Raw genomic sequence first — 15,000 nt, 5'->3', positions numbered from 1 at the left:
AATCAATATCAAAACAACGAAAAACAACACATGGTGATGTTACCATTTTGACTGAAGTAGGTAAATTCAGTGCTGTGGACTGTCCCCTATCACAGAAGTCAATACTGTCAGGATTTAATCTCTTAAATCCAAAGGGGATCAAATGTTCGATGGACCCAGTAAAAACAGTAACCAAATTCTCTTAAATAACGTGTATGTGTGTGTGTGTGTGCAACGTTTAATGTCCGCTTTCCATGCTGCCATGGGTTGGACGGTTCCATTGAAAACTGGTAAAAAAAACCAGAGAGCTGCACCACGTTCTAATCTGATTTGGCAAGGTTTCTACGGTTGGATGCCCTTCTGAGTCTCCGTGTTTGCCTTGAGACAATGGATCTTAACATGGAAAATTCTACAAGGTACAGTTCTAGGTCAACTTTGCCTTTCATCAACCCCCCTCCCTACTCCGCCCCCCAGTGATCGATAAAACAAAGGTACCAATCAATCAATGGTGAATTTTTGTTATTTATTTTTTGGGGATGGATGAAACCGAATGCTACCCCTCTCCTTGAAATATCTGGTACTGAGCTCAAAGGAGAAATCAATTTAATTCAGGTGTTGTGTCGTATAGGCATTTACATCCAGTTTAGGCAGCCGATAGCTAAGCCGTCAGATCATCGGACAGAGCGTTTGAAGGATTCGTTCGAGACTCTCTGGCGCTCACATTCCGCCATGGCCACCCATGTCTTTCATAACAGCTAAACTTATCAGGGCCGATGGATAAAACAGGACATCTGTGCCGACTTTCACTCGCTCTCTTTCTCTCTCTCAATCAAGAACAAAAACAAGACTTCAACTATGTTCAGACCGTCAGAGAATCGAACTCCTGTGGCTTTAATAAACACTCTGTATCACGGTGTCTCCCTTTACAGCACCATCAGAAGTTGAGGGTCTCATGGAAGGGAAGATCTCCCATTTAACAAGAGCCTACAATTATTTGGTCGAGTATCCCAATGGTCTGGGGAGACCCTCACCACAGAGGACCATAAACGCCTCTCTCCAACCATTTACCTTCACCGTTGAAATAACAGCGAGCGAACTGGCTGATTACGAGACAGAAAGATATATATATGATATTAAATGACTTCTGTATATAACTGTTTATTTTATTCGAGCCGATGACTGAACATAACGATAGAGATTGATTCGGATTTGAACACCGAATCCCCAAATATAACGAGGGATAGAACAAAATACTAGAAACAACAGGAAGGAAGAACACATTGGTTAATGTATTCCTAGATATGTGATGGAATTCAATTCAATACGTTAGTAACACAACGAAGACTTCTTGACGATCGGTCTTCTAGATTAGGTCTAATACAGGGCTAAACAAGAGAAAGGACACATTCGATTATTTAGTCCTAGATATATGTTGCTCGATTTTAATACATGGTAACGGGCTGAATCCTTCTTGTCCATTAATCTTCTGCACTACTGCTAGCTCTGGGTTAAACACCAAGAGGAAGAACACATTGGATAATGTAGTCCTAGATATATGTTCCCTGTTTTAAAATACATGACAACAATGAATGTTTCTTTATCATTGATCTTCTGCACCACTTAGCCTTGGGTTAAACAACAAGATGAAGAGCACATTGGATAAAGTAGTCCTAGGTTCATGTAGCCTGAATTTAGTGCATAGGTAATAGTTGAATGATTCTTCATCCTTGGTCTTGTCGCTCAGGGCAAGCCCATGGCTAAACATGACGAAGCACACAAAATAAATGGTGTACTCCAAGATACACGATGTACGATGAAAACACGAGATGGTTATAGCTATAAATAATTTGAGATCACTGGAGTTTTTCAACCAGGACTGGTCTGTGTCTGAAAAACAACAACAACAGGAAGGCAAATAACCGGCGTATTCGATGATGCAGTCCTAGATGCGCGATGGACGAGCCATTTGATAACACCTAAAATTAGATCCCAGATCAAATTCCAAAGAAGTCCAGTACAACTCCGAAATAGATACACGATGGTCTAAGCCAGACCGTGATGGTCACGGTGTGACTACTTCAGTTAGTAAACGGTCCTCTGAGGATGAAAAGCCAACGAAACAAACTTCAATGTGATGTTAACGAAACCGGTGTGTGTGCGCGAGGAAAACTATACAACCGCCTGCTGATAGCCAGTTAACAAAAAACCACATATAAAAAGAATGGTTAGCATATATTATAGCCCCGTAGGTCCTTAAGCTCTTGCAATTCTTAATTATTTGTTTCAAATTTTGGTACCGAAAGGGATGATAAAGAAAGTCGACCACGGCGGAATTTGAACGGTGTGCCAACGATCTTGCCAGCTCACCGCCTTATACTTGCTGAGTCATTTAAGCAGAAAATTACCAGGAGTCATTAAAAGTGCAACAGATTCCGGAGTTCTCGACCACTTGCCTTTCCGAGTCCCAAACTACATGGGAAAAGGGAAAAACCTTAAAACAAGGAAAAAAAAACTGTTCCACACACAAGGAATTTAAGATTCTGAAAAACATTTCAGTTTTTGTCGACACCCCACTCTCAATTTTCGGGTCGTTTTTCTTTCCCCATAAGGTACAGGACTTGGAGCGTGAGCTATGCCAAAATTACGCTAAATAGAGAACCAGCCACGTATTGGACACGGTATCTGATCCCTATTTTTTTTTCCCCCCGATACCGAGGATCCATGAAACGAAATGTTCAAGCAATCATGCACAACCACCACGCCTCTCAGAAACAGGCACCGATAAACGTTAACTGGAACTGCTAGAAAGAAAAGCTAAATCTCATTTAAAGAATATCTTTCTATGTAAGTACGTAAAGACAGGCTGTGACTCATGTATGCCTAGATACACTATGTTTGATTTGAAGAAAAAGATGAATAGTCACGTAATTCTTTGTCGTGTGTATGCGAGAGTGTGTGTGTGAAAGAGAGAGTGTGTGTGTGTGAAAGAGAGTGTGTGTGTGTGTGTGAAAGAGAGTGTGATAGTGACTGTGACGAAGAGAGAGAGTGTGAGTGTGAAAGAAGTAGTGTGTGTGCGCATATGTACGCGCGAGATAGAGACAGAGAAAGGAAAAGAGAGAGACAGGGGGAGAAAAATACTACACAAAAAGGCATTTGTTCCGTCACTGATTTCGTATGGAAAGACGCAGGTTCGAATCCTTCTGGATCTCTTTGTCAGTCGTCATTCTGAGTTCGAATAAACTAAACAGTCATATACTGGGGCGCCCCGTTTGTGTGTGTGTATGTGTGTGTGTGTGCGCGCGTAGAGACTATATCTGATCCCTTTCTTCCGATATCCACAACGTTGATGTTGGCTACGAGGTGCCACGAAACGAATGGTCAAACGATCATGCACCCAAACAACCAAGCTTCTCAGAAACAAGCACAAGGAACACACACACACACACACACACATACACACGCGCGCATTCATGCGAGTTCGAGCGTACTCGCGTGTGTGCGTATTATATAAATCGTTATTGCATAGGAGAGAGACAGTGTGCAGAACAGTGGAGATCGCAGTCGAGAGGGGGAAGTGTTGCTTCTCTCTCTCTCTCTCTCTCTCTCACACACACACACACACACACACACACACACACACAGAAAGACAATAGAGAGGGTTATGGCCAGGATGAAGAAACAAGAGAGTAGGAAGGAGAGACAAAAGAGAGAGAGAGAGAGAGTAAGACAGTGACAAACTGAGGAAGGGTTTAGAGAGGTGGAGGGAAAAGGAGAGAAGGAAGTAATAGAGAAAAGGACCTGAGGGGGAAAGTATGATTGATAAGGAGAGAGAGAGAGAGAGAGAGAGAGAGAGAGAGAGAGAGAGAGAACATGTCAAGGAGCATAAGACAGAGAGAAAGAATAATTGAGAAAGAAGCGAAAGGTGAGATGACAGAAAGAGAGGCAGTGCGGGGGTGGAGAAGGGGAGAGGAGGTGGGACTAGGGGGGGTGGGGAAAGGGTGGGACGTGTGAAAGAAAATTGGAAGCGCGAAAGGAGAGGTGTTCAAGAGAGAAAGAGACAGAGAGTGTGAGGAACAGGAGGAGGAGGAGAAGGAACAGGTAATGAAGCAAAGGAGACGAGAGAGAGAGGGGGGAGAAAGAAGAAGAAGAAGAAGAAGAAGAAGGTGGAGGACAAACAAAACCGAATACAGAAAGAGAAAGAGAGAGAGAGAGAGAGATTCTATAAGAAATGGGAAAATAATTGGAAAGACGAAAAAAGAGAAAAGGGGAGACGGGGAAAGACGGATGAAGAAAACCAGAGAAAGAGAGAGAGAGAGAGAGAGAGAGAGAGAAATAGGGTGAGGAGGGGAGAAGAAGAGGAACAGAAGGTGAAAAAGGGAGAGAGACGAAAATAAAACAGGGAACAGAGAGAGAGTAAATGAAAGAGAGACACAATGAAGAAACGAAAGTGTGTGTGTGCCACTCCATGTTATTGCACACATGCCTTAGACAAACCAAATGCGAGTGCCATCTGTAAATGGCGTGACGGCACAGCGTTCTGGCCTCTCTACGAATACATCTCTCTATCTATATACGTATATATATGGATATATATCTCCGAATGTATAGATACGTACGTGAATGTGTGTGTGTGTGTATACGTATATATGTATATGTACGCATGTGTGATTCTGCATTTATGCATGCATGTATATATGAGCATGTGTATGTTAGAATATATACCAGTACGTGTGAACGTATGTATGTATATTACCTACGCATGTCCATAATTGTGAGTATGTATATTACATATGTACATACATGATTGTAAGAATATATATATATATATATGGGAGAATATACAAATAATAACAACAGACGAGGACAGGTGGTGTAAATAACAAAAGTATATATTAGTATGACGCTCGGGAATACGGAAAGTCTATACGTATACATGTGTGTATGTGCATACACTTGTATGCGTGAGTATATGAGCGTGCATATCAGCATACGTATATCAGTATACACATGCATACATCTGTGTATATACATGCATGCGTGAATATACGAGTATGTATGAATGTATGTATATTACATACGTATTTTCCTGATTGTATTTTACATGTATGCATATATGTGTGTGTGTGTGTGTGTGTGTGTGTGTGTGTGCATACACTTCTATGTGTGCATATGTCCGTGCATGTATGCACGTATATATCTATGTGTTTGAATGTGTAGATAGATAGATAGATAGATAGATAGATAGATAGACAGATAGATAGATAGATAGATGTGTAGGGGCGTGTAGGAATGTAGGCACATATGTGGTTAAGTAGATGTCTTCGTGTCCATATTCCTAATCTCACCGTCGCACTCGTGTATAAATCTATGCTCCGTTGGTCCACTATATGTATACTTGGATTCGGTCCTCGGGAACCACAATGCTTCCATTTGTATACAGACATGTCTTGTGCTTCCGTACACGTGTATGTGTGTGTGAATTATATGTGTAACTTTAAATGTAATGCAGGTGTCAATATAGGTGTGAACATGGGAGCATAAGTGTATACGTACGTATGGCGTGTGTTTGTGTTTGTGTGTGTATGAGTACTCAGTCATACATAGAAACGCGCGGTAAACAAACACACACACACACGTATTGGTGCGTACTTATATATACATATATATATATACACACACAACATACCTGTGTGAGAACAGACAGAGAGATAGCTAACTAGATAGATAGATTATAAAGGTTTATAAGACGTGTGTTGAGTCTAATTTAGGAAGATATTTCGTATGGAGATGCGCACACACATGCATTTTATATACATATACATGTGTATTTACATACGTACAGGTCACTATATGTAGGCAAATATGTAAGCAGATATATGTATATATACAGGGTATTCACGTATATACATATGTATATATATATGTATATACGTATATAGATAGACAGTTTGTCGAAGACTTATATAAACATCGATCTCCAGATACCAAACCGAATGGACAGTGTAAAAGCGCCACGCTTGGAACGGTGCGCTTCGACGTTTATAAAACATGAAGTGTTAATTTAGTTCCAATATCATGAATTAGTCTCTCTAATCACAGAAGCCTTCGTTGGTTCACAAAGAAACATTTACATAACACGTGTAGAGTCTTCAAATGCCTCGCAAAAATTCCAAGGTATGTTGTTTTTATTTTTGTAAAGTATAGCAAAAGAGATAATTAAACCAGATTTAATTAATTAACATTAGTAGTCATTTGTGTTTAACTAATGATCCTATTGGTGAACTGCAGCAAGTCGGTGTTATGTGGTCCCTTCCCGTTTTGTACCGTGAGGTCATTCTTCATGTAGAAATCCGTTAAGATTACCTGAATAAATACGTATGTGTAAGTGTGCGTGTACATACATATATAGATATATGAGAACATCTTCTAAAACATACGTTTTTATGTTTATGCGTACATGAATGTTTAGAACGGGATAAAAGATAAGACAGTCAAATCGATAGAGACATCTCGGGAAGAAAGAGAGTGGGAAAGAATGAGAGAGTTAGACAGACAGATAGCTATTCAGACAGACAGACAGATAGACATCTTGGCTGATATGAATTATGTTTGGAGAAGAGATAAAAATTTGATGAGCTTTTAAGATGAAAGAAACGAGAGGAAAAAACGAGTTCAGATATAATAAATACATACGGTTTTTCGTTTGTTATTCTTTCGCTGTAGCATCACCATTTTGAAGAAAGAATACGAGACAAAGTTAGGCGAATGAAAATAAACCGAAGTGACAGACAGACAGACAGGCAGATAGAGAGATAATAAGAGGGGGAGGAAAGACTAAGAGTTACAGAGAAGGAGGGAGATATATATACATAGAGAGAGAGAGAGAAAGAGAGCACGTTAAGAAGGTTGGAGGAAAATGAAGCGCATGCGCAATGGCTACCACCTTCTGCACTCATGTCTAGTGTATAACGATGTTGCGTATAGATGGATGCATGGATGGTTAGACGGATGTATTGCTTGACTGGCTGCCTGGTTGGCTGGTTGGCCGGCTGCAGGGAGGGACGGTGGGAGAGAGTGTTATTGGAAAGAGAGGGTGGCAGTGGATGTTGCGCGTCTGCTGTCCCCCCTCTGTCTCGAATCAGAAAGGTCCGATATCACACCCTCAACTTACCCTCTCCCGTTCAGTGCACACACACACACACACGAACAATATAAATGCAATATAAATATACATATTTACCTACACACACACATATACATATATGCAAATATATGCTACATAAATGCATATTATATAATATTTATAGATAGCAAGAGAAAGAGAGAGAAAGGTGAATACAGGATTGTAATTATATAAAGATGTATATGTACACACACACACACACACACACACACTTATCCACCTACCTATTGATACATACATGTATACACATACGTTCATACACATTTTTGCTTGTATATCTGATGTGTGTGTGTATGTGTAAAGTTAACTCTGTATGTAATAAAACTATCTGTATACGCGTATGCATGTGTATATATATATATATATATATATATATATATATATATATATTATACACACACATAAATACAGGTATATACCTTTGTTTTCCGGTATATGTATCTATCTACCTGGATGTATCACTACGCACCTATCTACCTGCCCATTATATATATATATATATATATATATATATATATATATATATATATATATCTACCTGTCTGTCTTTCTATATATCTATCTGTCAATCACCAATTCGATAGACAGACAAAATGCAAGGAATAACGGAATTTTCTTGACTGAGTTTTACGATTTTTTACCATATTCTCTCAATTCACAATTGTACTCCGTAACACATCTCTCCCCCCTCCCCTTCAATACTAATTATTCCATTAAATACTCTCCCACCATCACTCATTATCACCACCACCACCACCACCACCACCACGATTGTTATTATTATTATTATTAATATTATATATCTTTACTATTATCATCATCAAAATAATGGTGCTTCTCTTCATGGCCAATACCCCTTTTTCCGTCGTCACCGTCAACATCGACACAGCCAACAACACTACCACTCGCACTACTACCAATGCCACCTCCACCACCACCACCACTGTCTACAATAACCGCTACCATCACCGGTTCCACCACTACCACTAAATCTCCAATAACCACCAGCACCACTGCCAATACTACTGCCACCACCATCACAATGAACACTACCACCACCACTACTACTATAACCACCACTACCACCTACACTACTACTGCTACCACCACAGTGTCAACACCACTACTGACAACACTGCTACTACCATCACCGCTACTATAGTCGTAACATCACCACTACGAACACAACTACCACAGCCACCACCAAAAACTATAACCAGAGCTACAATAACCACTACTAACACTATCTACATTGCTACAGCCAATACTAGCAACGGAACCACCAACACTACACCACAAAGGTAACCATTGCCACTACCACCACCATTACCACTACTACAACCAACATTGCTACAACCACTGCTGCCAACACTAACTACACCCGTTGACCTCAACACTACCACCACCACCACTACCGTCATTAACCACTGCCATCAACCAAATTCCTTGAAGTCGCACCATACTTTGATAAAATAGAATGGACACATCCAGTCCTGGGTATACGAATATACGGGATGGTCACGGTTGGGACATTAGAACATAGGTCACTTTCATAACAAATGAACTAGGTCTAAGCATTACGAGGAAGTAATTGTACGTCAGATGATGTAATCTTAGATACACTATGACATTGCCTGAATGAACGGTGGGGTGGTCAGAGTTGGAACGTTCTTGATTGATAATAGGTCTGCTCTGATCAGGACTAGGATTCAACTTGGGGTTAAGCAAACAAACAACATCAACTATAAGCGTTAAAATTAAATATGTGAAAAAAATGGATCCTCGTCGGCTTCGACGAGGGGTGTTCAAGTGCTTGTCCGACTGAGCTACTGGCTCGGTATACAAGTAGCTGAATATTCCAAGTAGTTCTGCAGAAGCATCAGAATGATGACGTGATAAAGGTGCACTGTCATGTTAGCAGTACAGTCCCTCGGAGTGGATCCGAAACAGCGTCCGTTGACCCAGTTTCAATAACAAAGGCTGGGTAGATCAATGCTAATTTACCCAAGATATCGCACAGCGGAACTAACCAGAGACGTTTGGATTTGCGAAGCAAACCTCTTAACCCATTCGAACATGTTGAATCGTGTGTCCTAATACAAACTATCATGACCTATGTTATGTATTAGATAATGTACTTCTCAGCATATGTCTCAAGAAAAGATGGGATGGTCAAAGCTGGAACGTCCATCATCGTAAGTCTCTTGAACCACTTCTGAGCTATGTCTATCCATAGCACCAAAGAAAGAGGATATTGGAGGACGTGATCCTCGATGCAATATTTGAATAAAGTTAGACTCATACGCCATTTTGTTCAACGTAGATCAAGATCTAAAAACAACAGCAGGGAAGACACAAAGGTGTAGTATGCTCCTAGATGCACTTATGTCTTAGAAACAAAGAAGATGCTCATCGCCAAACATCTGCAAAGCGAACTTATAAATATGAGAGACATAAAGTGTCTTGCTGAAGAACACAACACGCAGCTCGGTCCGGGAATCGAACTCACAACCTCACGATCGTAAGCCCAAACAAACAATTGACAAACACCGTGAAGCTATGTTAGACAGGAAAGAAAAAATCTGAGCTGGGTCTGCCGTCGCGTAACAACAGCATCCACACGTACAAAGAACGTTAACTGGTTTCGATTCTCCTCTATATCTCATTCAACAACCTCGGGCATTTATCGTGGAGGAAAACTACTCGAAGGAGAGTTGTCATAATAGTCCAGTTATAATTTTTTTAAAAGCCAGTCGTTGACCCATGGTTTGGTGTTGATAGTGGCTGGGAAGAAGCGGCAGATAGATGTGTGTGTGTGTGTGTGTGTGTGTACGCGCGGGGGTTTGTATTTAACAGAGAGAGAGAGAAAGAATGAGAAAAATGTGACAATAAAATGAAACAATATACGGCGTGACCAAATGAAGGAGTAGCAGACGACACATCACGTGATCAATAATGAAAGTAAGTAATGGAGGAAAATGTTATTGTGTATTGTTATAGCATTTTTTCATATTTCCATTCTTATATAAGTTATTTTTTCTCCTTGTGTGTATGTGTGAGTGTGTATGTATATATGTATATATATGGGGAGAAAGAGAGACACACACACACAGCTAAGAAGCATGTACAAAAATAGACAGATGGATAGACGGACAGACAGATGGATAGACGGACAGACAGGCTGATTTTAAACGGAAGGTGAGTATTAGTAATTCAAAGAAAATACCGAATTTTCAAATATCCGTACGTAATTGAGAGGTAAGGTGAGGAGTGAGTAATCTCATAATTCTAGTGACAAAAGTATACCGTCTTTTGAGGCGATACATACACACATATATATATATATATATATATCCTCAAAAGACAGTATACTTTTGTCACTAGAATTATGAGATTATGAGATATATATACATATATAGATAGATAGAGAGAGAGGGGAGTATATTTATATGAATAAACACACAAGTACCAAGTGAGGTGCATATCTGGTTTATGCACAAATGCACAGACACGTTTATATAAGCGTATGCTTTTATTCAATGCAGATATGTGCACATACAAATATATATAAAAGGTTCTGCATACAGCTAAGGTCTTTTGGGCTAATTAAACTAAACCTGCAAAACATTACAACTAATCGTGCATTAAAATACACGTAAATATATTTAAATATACTTATTTGTATACACATGTATATACATACATACATAAATGTGTATAAACACACACACACTATATCTATTATATATTTTCATATTTGCACACCCATACACCTGTGCATGTATGAGCAAACACACACACACACACACACACACACACACACACACACATATATATATATATATATATATATATATATATATATATATATATATATATATATACCTATGCACACATACATATATACATTTACACATATGTATATATACACACACACACACACAGGTAGTAGCATATACATATACTTGAGATGATCCAGCATATTTTAAGCTGATTTATGATTAGATTAACAACGAAATAAAGAAGAAAAATTAATAGGAAATATGAATTATTTAAAGGGGATTGAGCTGATAACAAAAAAGCTAGGGAAAGGATTAAATATGATCGAAGAATAATTAAAAAAGTAGAGATGTTGGACCTACCTGAGTGTAGGCATTGCCTGAAAGTAACGGTGCAGTTCACAGTTTGAAATGGATATCGTAACGTAAATAACGATTAACAAATAATGTACGTGAATTTTATTTCCATGTATGCATGCTATAGGCAGTACACGTGTTTACCCGCATGGAGACATGGTCGTATATGTACGTATTACGAATTAGCAAATATACAAGTGATTATTAACGAATAATTCGATAAGCAAGATGTGTGTAATTAAAACAAAATCATACAAGTGTTATAAACATTCACATAATTTACGTAGAAATATGCGCACGTGCTCAGGCCTGAGTATTTAACAACCAAACAGTTTATTTCGATCATTTAAACTGAAGCTATTCCCTAAAATTAAATTAATGAACGGTTACTGTTCATAGACTTCACAGTTCTACACTGATAAAAAAATCAGCACAGTCGGAGTTCTATCCCAACATTTGTACATTGTTGTTTATAGAAAATAGGTTAGGAGAGAGTTTCAGAGATCACAATCCAAGTGAAGAGCTGCTTGGGCAGGGATGCGTCTGGTATAAGCTAATGTAGCATGGATGATTTGGTATTTCTACATGAGCTGTAGGCATCGACCGGTTCATTTACTCGAGTGTGTGATACATGTTTTTGATTTCCTATATATATAGTCAGTTGGAGAACGTTTATTAAAACCAGAAAGATTTTGGAGGTATCAGATTTAATATTTAGTGAAAAGAACTAAGGCACAGACTATTTCGGAAAGCGAGAGAAGTTATAATGTCCTTAAATCGGATTGTTCCTAACGCATTAAAAGCGAAATTACCTATTCAGATAGAAGCATCAACATATTTGTTTTTATATCATATAGAATTCATGAACATACGAAATTTAAGTTACATTCACCAAAACAAACTTTAACGTAGTACATAGGCATATCCGATGGATTTCAATTACAGATATTACAATCATAGATAGTCTTTCAGAAACTTAGAAACTTGTGCGTCTAAATTTGATGATGTTTCCAATTAAATTATGAAATGGAAGATTAATGAAAGATCAAACCTTACCAAATAGAAAGTAAAAGATGTGATCAATGTACTACAGAAAAAAGCCTCATCCAGAAAACCTCATGCAACACTGATTTTTATCTAAACCTAAGACTCAAAATTTCCCGATGGTGTTGACACTTCGAGAAACAATTAAATAACTGAGTCATACCGCCACTTGCATATCATTTCCCATTGACTTGTATGTGTGCATAAATGCGTGCATGCCTCTAAAAAGTAAGATATTTACATTGTTAATAGCAATTATTTGTTTTGCATCTATTTTTTTTCCATCTTTCCATTCCTCCTCCCCGGTTACACATTATGCGTTATTTTTTCCATCGACTTTTCTTTTTATTTATCATTATCTTTTATAATAATTGTTCTTAATGCACAGACGAAGGAACATAACTCATTCTCACCACTAAGCAATAATACAAAATTGGAAAGATGATAATTAATATTCCGCCTCCCCAAATGAATCCATTAGTAAACATTATACTGCGTTAAAATGTACAGATTAAGGCAATATCATATCAAGCCATGAAACTTTAAATATTCCATATAGAATACAATAGTTTCCAGTTCCTTATATATTTCGTCCTATTATTTGTAAAATGTGATCAAACTATAGATGACTACATGCGCACGCACGCGTACAGAGAGAGAGAGAGAGAGAGAGAGAGAGAGAGAGAGAGAGAGAGAGAAAGAGAGAGAGAGTTACACAAAATATCAGATTTTTATAATTTAAAAAGTGAAACCTAGAAAACTAAAAGCTTTGTATTTTTCTCATTGATTTATGCTTAATACAAACAATTTACTATATATATATATATATGTATAGAGAGAGAGAGAGAGAGAGAGAGAGAGAGAGAGAGACATACACATATGTATATGCTCTGTGTATTACTAGACAGACAGGCAGACAGGTGGATAGATATATAGGTAGAATTTTCTACCGGCTCTTGAAGATTAATGAAAACGACATCTAAGACCATCTAGATTAAAAAAAAAAAGACAGAAAGAGATCTATATCGGATCTGTTATTAAAATGACAAAACGATATGTATTAAAGCGACGAAACACTTATTCGGGAAACGATTTATATTAAAAAGAATAAAGAGCTATATCTAAATGCGATGTATATTAAAAACAATAGGAGATTTGTTGGTGTGACGATTTTGTATTAAAAAGGTGAGACATCTATCGGTCACTCCTCTCTGTCTTTTACGTCATCAAATATACCAACGGTGAATGAATCAGTAATAAGCCATAAGAGTATAAACAATTACGTATATTTTTTTATAGATACACACATCTGCAGCATTTTAACGTCTACTTCTCCATGCTCGCATGAGTCAGAGGGAATACGTTTACGAGTCTCGCACGATGCCAAGACAAGGAAGGGGACACAAATATGCGCGCGCATGCACTCACACCCTCTACGCAACGGCCTTTCAGTTTCAGAGGGCTTTCGTTGATCTGGGGCTGGTAGGAGAGATATTTGCCCAATGTGCTACAGTTTGGATTGAAACCGAAAGCACCCAGTTAGAAAGTGAATGTCTGATCCACATATTCATGCCTCTTCAGAGCTATTTCTCACGGCTCCTAGTTTATATATATATATATATATATATATATATATATATATATATATATATAAGCATTGGCCAAAAATAGGACCATCTCTTTTTCTTAAAATAATATTCGGTGATCTTACAGACTTTGGAGATTCGGCATCGTGTCTCGTGAAACCTATATGACCATTGACGTTCTGGGCACGTTTGGCTATTTTTTCAATGTCGGATGAACCCCACTATTTGTCGTGATATTAAACCCACAACAACTGAGCTCTTGCTGAACGCTGATTGGTGTCTCGGTTAACCAATGACAATGCGATATCGCTGTTCGGCCATACAATAATGCACATGCCCGACTAACTAGCGGAAGTGATGACTCATCAGATTAAATAATGACAAAAAGAAATGCAATAATTAATAGTGGAGTCGCATGCGAGAAGGAAGTAGGACAGAATAAAATACGTTCAGTTTGTTTCTTTGACAATAATTGTATCAACTTCAACAAATCGAATGAAATAAACATATATATATATATATATATATATATATATATGTATGAACATACATACGAACGCTCGCATGAGATATATACACGGACACCTGTATGTATTCGTGTATTATGGAGGTGCGCGTGGAGATAGATAGATAGATAGATAGATGTGTGTATATATATATATATATATATATATATATATATATATATATATATATATATATATACGTACGTGTGTATGTGTGTATATATATATATATATATATATATTGAGAGAGAGAGAGATTGATAGATAGACATATACATATCTATATTAGTGTGTGTGCGTGTATATATATATATATATATATACACTCCAATATGTACCTATAAATGCAGGTGTGTATATATGTATTATATGTATATATACATGTATATACATGAATATATTTATATGGAAATATATATGCGTGTGTGAGCATATATATGCAGTTATACACTTGTACATACAATAAGCATATAAATATATATATATATATATATATATATATATCCATACACACATATACATACATCAAATTCAAGATTATAGGCATAAAAGACGTAGAAGCCGTT

At 37.8% G+C, this 15,000-nt stretch overlaps 1 long non-coding RNA gene across 4 annotated transcripts in view; it reads right to left on the bottom strand.

Annotated features, from left to right (window-relative positions):
- The window catches only part of LOC128250703 (uncharacterized), a 283,292-nt gene that overhangs the window by 218,250 nt on the left and 50,042 nt on the right, over nt 1-15,000 (bottom strand). For 2 of the 4 annotated variants that reach the window (XR_016238401.1, XR_016238403.1), the window contains exon 1: nt 6,673-6,958. The exons of the other annotated variants lie outside the window; for them this stretch is intronic. This is a non-coding gene — a long non-coding RNA (uncharacterized LOC128250703). Of the gene's footprint in view, nt 1-6,672; nt 6,959-15,000 lie in introns of those variants that run through there. 4 annotated transcript variants of the gene reach the window in all.

The sequence above is a fragment of the Octopus bimaculoides genome, chromosome 25, assembly GCF_046866305.1.
Source record: "Octopus bimaculoides isolate indiv1 chromosome 25, ASM4686630v1, whole genome shotgun sequence".
NCBI classification, from domain to species: domain Eukaryota; kingdom Metazoa; phylum Mollusca; class Cephalopoda; order Octopoda; family Octopodidae; genus Octopus; species Octopus bimaculoides.
The sequence above is the reverse complement of the archived record's forward strand: the minus strand, read 5'-3'. Positions and strand labels throughout refer to the sequence as shown.